Source organism: Xenopus laevis, chromosome 6L (assembly GCF_017654675.1).
Source record: "Xenopus laevis strain J_2021 chromosome 6L, Xenopus_laevis_v10.1, whole genome shotgun sequence".
In the NCBI taxonomy this organism is placed as follows: Eukaryota; Metazoa; Chordata; class Amphibia; order Anura; family Pipidae; genus Xenopus; species Xenopus laevis.
In genome coordinates, this window is record NC_054381.1 from 37,633,587 (window position 1) to 37,642,843 (window position 9,257).

At 39.5% G+C, this 9,257-nt stretch overlaps 1 protein-coding gene across 2 annotated transcripts in view; it reads left to right on the forward strand.

The window, feature by feature from the left end:
• LOC121394554 (basic leucine zipper and W2 domain-containing protein 2-like) overlaps nt 1–9,257 on the forward strand; it is a 337,450-nt gene that overhangs the window by 99,392 nt on the left and 228,801 nt on the right. The window lies entirely within an intron of this gene.

The following is a 9,257-nucleotide window of genomic DNA, read 5'->3' on the forward strand; positions in this document are numbered from 1 at the left end:
CATTTTTTTTTATAAAATAACCCGCATCAAATTCGAGTATTATCAAATTAGCTTTAACAGAGCATACATACCTGGAGCTGACAAATGGCACCATGAGCTACCGGTACCATGGGAGGTGGCGATCAAATAGAGGCCACATCGTAACACACAGTAGCAACAGCCTTCTGGCGTTACGTAAGATACAAAATGCCTTATGCTACTACTATTAAAATCGACAATTCCAAAATAAATGAAAAGTGCTTTAAAATGAAACCAAACTATATACTCTCATTCCATCTAAAACAGATAGAAATAAAAATACATAATTTGGAAAGGCAGACTAAAACAAGGCTCGGGCCTCGCCAGCACAGCCTACTAAACCAATGTTCATTCAATACTTTGAGTTTCGCCCGGCATAGATGATTAGACTCTAGGACCTAATATGACTGTAACACAGAAGCGCGTTAGCGCAATAAAGCAGTTAGCAAAAACACTTAGAAATCCCCGCCATAACAGTCAAGTGTACCAGAGACAGCAGAATAAATCTGCCAGGATACACAAGAAACAACGAACTTCACAACAGAAAAAATTTGAAACATTAGTAAAGCCATGCAAAGAAAAACATATAACGAGCAACAATCGTTCATCACCGATACGCTTATTATAGATGTGGCGGGTGAAGAAACTTGTCCCATTACAAGTTCAACGACAAGTGAACATGAAAAACAAACACGGCATTATTAGACAAAATTAACACTATAACCAAAAATGCATTAGTTTCAAATGTTACGTAAACGGTCCTTAAAGGAGAACTAAAACCCTACAAAATAATGTGGCAAAAATGCCATTAATACTGAAACTTATTGCATCATCTAAAAGTTTCAGCTTCAATAGCAGCAATGCATCAGGACTTCAAACTTGTCACCAGGCGTCACCACTTAGGAAGGTCTGCCTCACATGCCAGTGGCCTGAGCAGTGTTGAGAACGCAAGCTAGGGTCGTCACAAATTAATCCAAGCCCAAAATGAGTTGGCCTGTAATATAAACTGGAGCTTACACGCTGATTATTAAACTTCTGCATCACGATTGCCACTGTTCGTTCTGCCATGTAGTAATTTCTGGATTAATACTTAAATCGCCTACACCTGTACATTTAATATCTCTATTGTACTGTATTAGCTTGTTCAGTGGCTGCCGAAGCCTAAGTGACAGCCAGCACAGACATGTACAAATGGAGCTAATGGGTCATCTTGGGACACAGATCTACTGCTAAAGGGCTGATGTTGCCTGAGTTGGTTACAGAAGCTCAGAACATAATATACAACATTTCTAGCCTACGTTCTTTAGCTTTACTTCTCCTTTTAAAACATACCATAGGCAGCAACTAGATGTGCTCTGCCGATAAGCAAGTGATATGTGCAGAGTTCCCTAGCTCATAGTATTCCCATGCACTCACCAGCTTGTGAGTTAAGAACGAAGCTGAATAAGGTTTCTACCACACAGGTGGTTGGAGATCGAAGCTTCGCTTCTATACCAGCTGCCCAGAGCACACTGAGCATGTGGAGTGTCACGGACACGTCCAGCAAAATGAAAATGGTGAGCCCTACGACCTCTTTGAAGACCTGGATCATCACTGTTGCTGATACCAAACTTTTAGGGCAGAGACACACGATACAGAATTCGGGAGATTTAGTCGCTCCGGTGAAAAATCGCCTCTTCAGGGCAATTTATCTCCGACTTCGGAAAACGAAGCGCACCGATTGCCATCCCTCCTGCTTTTTACATTCTAAGCAGTGAGAGGCAGTTTGGGGAGATAAGTTGCCCCGAAGAAGAGGAGATTTGGTCGCTGGCTGTTCCTGACTCATGGCAACTTACCTATACAGTGGGGCACATGTGTAGGGCAAAATAAAATTTTTATTTGATGTTTTTGAAGGTTTTCTAGGGCATTGTAGTGCTGATACGTATTCCTCCATTGAAATTTGAATTTGGCGCCGTATGCAAATGAACCATCGCTAGCGAAACTTCGCTTCGCTTGGCGAATTAACGCTAGCGCAACTTCGCAAACTTACGCTACCCCTGTGCGCAACTTCGGATTTTAGTGAATTTGCGGAGCGCTGGCGAAAATACGCCTGGCGAAGTGCGGCAAAGTTGCGCCTGTCGCAACTTCGAATCTTAGTGAATTTGCCCCTATGTGTTTCAAGCTTTACCACTGCAGATCCCTTCAAACTATTTTCTCAAACTCACAACTTGAGTTATCAGGAGGTTTGTCTGGAATGACAATACACCCGTGGATTAAACTTGTGATACTGACAAGGGACAAGGACCTTGAAAAGATTATCATGCCATTCTAAACAGATAGTAGATTGGCTCCATCACACCGATACCAAGAAATAGCACGTTATTCCATATTATCTGCCCTGGTCTCATACAATCCATAGACAATCCATAGACAAGTACAATTTAAGAGGATCACCCTGTTCTTACTGGTACACTGAAAATATGGGACATCTAGTTTTTCCAAGGAGATCGGTAAATCAATTTGGCAAGTGGCTACTACAAGACAACCTACTCCACCCCTCTACCCTTTTCACCCAGACAGACCATCTTGTATTCTTTCAGGTCTAGCATTTCTACAGTTTGAGAGGACTTTTTGTAACCCCCTTTGAGTCCATCTGCTCTAAAGAACAACCCCCTCATGTTCGCTCTCTGTTATATAAAAGAAACTCCTACACACAAACCCAGAAATCGCTTGATTGCAATACATTCAGGCATGGAGTAAAGACCTAGAATTTGAAAGTGGTGAGGTACAGGCAGGCCAATTGACCCTGAACTTAATGAAGAGTTCTTGCTACTGCAGAACAAAGAAACAAATTACAAACATATGATCCTTTACCCAGAAAGCTGGCGAATTAAAGGAAGGTTGTCTCCTATAAACTCCATTTCTATCAAAATAATTCAAATACTTACAAATTATTTCCTTTTTCTCTGTAATAACTAAACAATACCTTGTACTTGATCTCAACTAAGATATAATTAAGCCTTATTAGATTAAAAATATTTCTATGGTTTATTTAATGTTTGAGAATTTTTTTAGTAGACAAAATATGGAAATTCAAATTTACGGAAAGACCCCTTATCCAGAAATCCCCAGGTCCCGAGCATCCTGGATAGCAGGTCTCATACCTGTATTACCAACGTGGTACTACACATTAAAAAGTTATGGTGAACTGCCTCAGACTTGTGCTGACACTGCAAGGAGATGGTGGTCTCATTATTCCATATTTTCTGGGATGCCCTAAAATCAGAAGCCTCTCTGAAGAAATACTTAATATCTGTAAACCTCACAACCCAGTTTACCTCTTACTTTTCCACTTGAATAAACCACTTTCCACTTTTTTCTTCCACTGAGCTGCACTTACTGAATGCTGCCAATCAATTAATTCCTTTACACTGGAAATCACGCCCCCGCCAATAAAGGAATGAAATAATCAAAATGAACAATATAAATACTTTTCAGGAACTTTCTTTTCGTGATGTCATTTTGTTACTTTGCCGATTTACTAACGGGCGCTGGTGTGAATTCACTAGCGAAGTGGACCTACTCTAGCACTACTTAGTACCCTTACGCCAGGCAAAGTTGCGCTATGGTGAAGGGACGTAACTACGCGAATTCACTAGCTTGCGCATTTTACTGAATGTTACCTCTTGCACCAGACTTGCCTTCGCCACCTCAGACCAGGCGAAGTGCAATAGAGTAGATAGGACTTGCTTCAAAAAAAGTTGAATTTTTTTTCTAAGTCCCAAAAAATGCTGGCGTCTTACTTTTTAAGGGTGATCAGCTGAAAAAGATCGTAAACTTTTTTTGGGGTACCCTCCTTCTCCCCTACATTTCCTAACATATGGCACCTAAACTATACACTGGGCACATGTATAGGGCAAAATAACAACTCTATTTTATTTTATGGAGCTTTCCCAGGCTTGTGTAGTGTAATGCATTTGGTGCTACATATACGTCCATTGTACTTTAACTTGGCGCCGTATGCAAATTAGGCATCGCTAGTGTAACTTTGCTTTGCTTGACGAAATTAACGCTTACCTGGCTTGCAACTTCGAAGGTAAGTAAACTTTGCCCCTCTGGGTTTCCTCCTTTTTAATGCTCTGCCAGGACTTTACTGCAGCGGCTTTCAGTTGCTGTTTGTTTATGGGTGTTTCTGTCTTAAGTTTAGTCTTCAAACAAGTGAAATGCATGCTCAATTGGATTCAGATCAGGTGACTGACTTGGCCATTCAAGAATAATCCACTTCTTTGCTCTAAATAAACTCCTGAGTTGCTTTGGCTGTATGTGTTGGATTCATTATGAACACCTCCCAATCAATTTGACTGCATTGAGCTGGATTTGAGCAGACAGTGTCTCTGAACATCACAGAATTCATTTGGCTGCTTCTGTCCTGTGTCACATCATGGATAAACACTAGTGTCCCAGTGCCACTGGCAGCCATGCACGCCCAAGCCATCACACTGTCTCCATGTTTTATAGAGATGTGGTATGCTTTGGATCATGGGCTGTTCTACACCTTCTCCATACTATTTTCTTGTCATCATACTGGTAGAGGTTGATCTTGGTTTCATCTGTCCAAAGAATGTTATTAGCAAAGTCCAATCTATCTTTTCTATTCTTGATGCTTATGAGTTGCAGTGCATCCTCTGTATTTATTTTCATGCAGTCTTCTCTTTATGGTAGACTTGGATATCGACACGCTTCCTCCTGGAGAGTGTTGTTGACTTGTTTGGCTGTTGTGAAGGGGTTTCTATTCACCATGGAAATGATTCTGCAATCATCCACCAATGTTGTCTTCCGTGGACGTCCAGGTCTTTTTGCGTTGTGGAGTTCACCGGTGCTTTCTTTCTTTCTCCAGATGAACCAAACCGTAGATCTTGCCACTCCTAATATTGTAGCAATCGGATGGGTTTTTTCTGTTTTTGCAGCTTAAAGGGATACTGTCATGGGAAAAAATTTTTTTTCAAAATGAATCAGTTAATAGTGCTGCTACAGCAGAATTCTGCACTGAAATCCATTTCTCAAAAGAGCAAACAGATTTTTTTATATTCAATTTTGAAATCTGACATGGGGCTAGACATTTTGTCAATTTCCCAGCTGCCCCAAGTCATGTGACTTGTGCTCTGATAAACTTCAATCGCTCTTTACTGCTGTACTGCAAATTGGAGTGATATCACCACCCTCCCTTCTCCCCCCAGCAGCCAAACAAAAGAACAATGGGAAGGTAACCAGATAACAGCTCCCTAACACAAGATAACAGCTCCCTGGTAGATCTAAGAACAGCACTCAATAGTAAAACCCATGTCCCACTGAGACACATTCAGTTACATTGAGAAGGAAAAACAGCAGCCTGCCAGAAAGTATTTCTCTCCTGAAGTGCAGGCACAAGTCACATGACATGGGGCAGCTGGGTAATTGACAAAATGTCTAGCCCCATGTCATATTTCAAAATTGAATATAAAAAAATCTGTTTGCTCTTTTGAAAAATGGATTTCAGTGCAGAATTCTGCTGGAGCAGCACTATTAACTGATTCATTTTGAAAAAAATTTTTTTTCCCATGACAGTATCCCTTTAAGGATGGCTTGTTTCACCTGCATGGAGAGCTCCTTTGACCACATGTTGTCTGTTCACAGCAAAATCTTCCACATACAAGCACCCCCCCTCAATTCAACTCCAGGGCTTTTATCTGCTTTAAGGAATTGCCCACACCGGCCCATGAAATAGCCTTTGAGTCAATGGTCCAATAACTGTTGAGCCCCTGAAATGAAGTGATTGTTTTAAAAAAAAAAAGGCTTTAGTTCCTCACATTCGCAATCTTTTATCTTTTTATTCAACCCACTGAACTAAAGTCTGCAGTTCAACCACATCGGAGTTGTTTCATTTAAAATTCATTGCGGTAATGTACCGAACCAAAATTAGAAAAAACCAAATATTTATGGACTTAACTGTATGTATTTATGCAAGTGCCCATTTAGGTGATTTGCTATCCTTTACATGGCAGTTCCTATAGGAGCCATTTTTTCTGGGATGTGCTTGTTTTGGGTGGTCCAGGTGAAAGTCATCATTGGTAATGCTTCCTGCATACAACCACTAAGCAAGATGGGCAATTGATAAAGAGAAATATTCTGTTTAAGAGTACATAGAGGTTAGGAATAAAGCAGAGTAGTGATCAGCAAAATTTCAGCTGAATACATTGCAGTCAAGGGCTCCTTTGTTGCCAATTTCTTACAAAAAAGTTCTTTAAATGTTCTTATATGGACAGAGAGGAGAGGGGTCAGATATGACTGGTTGATGTGGAAGGCAAGGGGTACATTAAAATTATGTCATTTTCTTTGCATTTTGTTTTCTATCACAGAAGACTGCATGGTGAAATTGTAAAAAAAAAAAAACTCATGGAGAAATTGTAGCACGTACTCAACATTTTTTGGTGCTGGCAAAAAAGCAATTTTCACCACAAATATGTATAAAGTTCTGGTGGTTCCTCTATTGATCATACATACATCTATTAACCGTGCACCCACAAAAAAGTAAGGATGGGGACCCTTTTCATTTTATAAAAAAAAAAAAAATATATATATATATAACGTTTCGGTCCCAGAGAGGACCAAAACGTTGGAGATGAATTTGTGAATAAAGCACATTGATTTATTTCACCAAAATGAAGGAGTGCGGGTCCATTTACTGAAATGTATTACGAAGTCTTGACCAATGCACCACCATCTATACTTTAAATCCGGAAAGAGTGCGCTCACTGTACTGACATTATATATATAATTTTTTTCAGGGCCCTAAGGTGGGCCGAAGTGTTGGATATATAATATGTACACAATAAAAGAAATGTGATTCTTTTCATGGCATTGGAGTGTGGGTTCTTGTGAATATTTTTAAATGTTTGTTGACCCTGCAACCACATTAGTTTTGAAAAATTCTGGACCAGGGTGCAGCTGGTTCCAGCTGTTCCTGGGTTCAGTGCACCCAGGAACTTCTTCACGAAGTACATATACAGAGTTCCCGTCTTTGCAAAATCAAAAAAAAAATTGCAAGAAGAGCATGACTTTGTCACATCTGCTTGCTGAATAAGACAAATAATAGAATAAATAAAATACACTTTGGCTTTAGATAATGATCATTATTACTTTTATTGCCTGTGAGCAAAAAAAATGCTATATACCAAGGACATCAGTCATCATAAGGCACAACAAAGATTACTCTTACCAACAGATAACACTGGTTGGCCAATATTAGGACACAGAACAAACAGCGGGTGTTATTGGAATGGCACAAAGAGTCAAACAGCACAATAGAATAACATTTTCAGTTTTAAAAGAGTTTGATCATTTAACAATGTTACATTATGTATTATAGGAAAAGGACAGAACATTGTTCAACAGTGGTTAGATGGGATATGAAATTCCACCATCCTCTATAAAGCAACTGCTGTTGCAATACAGCTCCCAGAATCCCCAGCTAACAGAAGACTTCTGTGTGTTGTAGTTCAGCTGCACTTCAGACACTCCTATTGTACATGCTAATTCTGCTTGTCACCTAAATCATTGTAAGGTGATGTGCATGTGCACTGCTGGTATGGATCAAACCCATCTGGCTATACGCACTTCTAATACGTATACAATTTAAACTTTTGCCACCCCACCTAAATATAAACTACAACTTCCACTAACCTCTGCTGGCTCATGATGATGAAAGCTGTGCTAAAAGGGGTGGTTCACCTTCTTGTTAACTTTTAGTATGTTATTGAATGGGCAGTTCTAAGCAACTTTTTAATTGGTCTATTTTTTTAATTATTTGCCTTTTTCCAACTTTCTCTTTCCAGCTTTCAAATGGAGGTCACCGACCCCATCAGAAAAAAACAAATGCTCTGTAAGGCTACAAATGTATTGTCATTGTTACTTTTTATTACTCATCTTTCTATTTAAGCCTCTCCTATTCATATTCAAGTCTCTTATTCCAATCAATACATGGTTGTGAAAGTAATTTGGACCATAGCAACCAGATTGCTGAAACAGCAAACTGGAGAGCTGCTGAATAAAAAGCTAACTAACTAAAAAAACACAAATAATAAAAAATTAAAACCAATTATAACTTGTCTCAGAATGTCACTACTACATCTACATCATACTAAAAGTTAATTCAAAGGTGAACATCCCCATTAAAGATGGAGGGTCTCTTGTGTGACATCCCTGGCCTAGAAGACATGGATGAAGTTAACATGAAGCCCAAGCAATATTATTTCCAGTGTGTGTTTGATGGTATAAAAAAAAACAAAAAAGAAACACTGCAAACATTGCTTATGGGAAGAATCCACACACCTTTTTAAAATCATACTGCCTTCATGTGCTTATAAAAAGGGCAGAAAAATATGTGTTAAAACTGACCCCTGCAGTACCACTATTTCTACTGGAAGTATATGTCACAGATATGTATCCATCAGCATGACTTTTCATTGTTGTATGTAACATGGAGGTTTGTCAGAGATTTCACATATTGTGGGAAGGTGGACATTTTTGAAAATCAATGGGCCATTAGAGATCGCTGTTGCTTTACTAGAGGGGGCTCTGAACTAGAGGGGACCCAGTGGGTTTCCTGACTGAAATGTGAGCAACTACAGGCTGCCGGTGATTCCTACAAACTACAACAAGGAAAGGTATGTGGGAATTACAGGTATTTTGTTTGCAGCAAAGAAACGGAAACCTTGGTGTTCATCCTTTCAACAACTGCAATCAAATTTTAATATTTTAACCAAGATTGGAAATACATTTTTTTTTTTTAAAAAACTGTCTTTTTTTAAATTTTAAAGGAGAAGGAAAGCTATGGAGGCATTTTATTGCCAATAGATTAGCTGCAATAGTGCAAGCTAGAATGCTATATTTATTCTGTAGAATGTTTTACCATACCTGAGTAAAAAGCTCTAGAAACTCTCTGTTTGTTTAGGATAGGAGCTGCAGTATTAACATGGTGTGACATCACTTCCTGCCTGAGTCTCTCCCTGCTCTGGGCTCAGATTACAGCAGAGAAGGGTGGGGGGCGGGGAAAGGAGCAAACTGAGCATGCTCTTGCCCAGGGCAATGAGGTTTAAGCTGAAGGCAGGAAGTCTGATACAGAAGCCCATGTGTACACAATAGAAGTAAAGAAATGCAGTGTTTCTTTTGACAGGGGACTCAGAGCAGCACTACTTTGGGGGTTTACTGGTATATTTAGATGG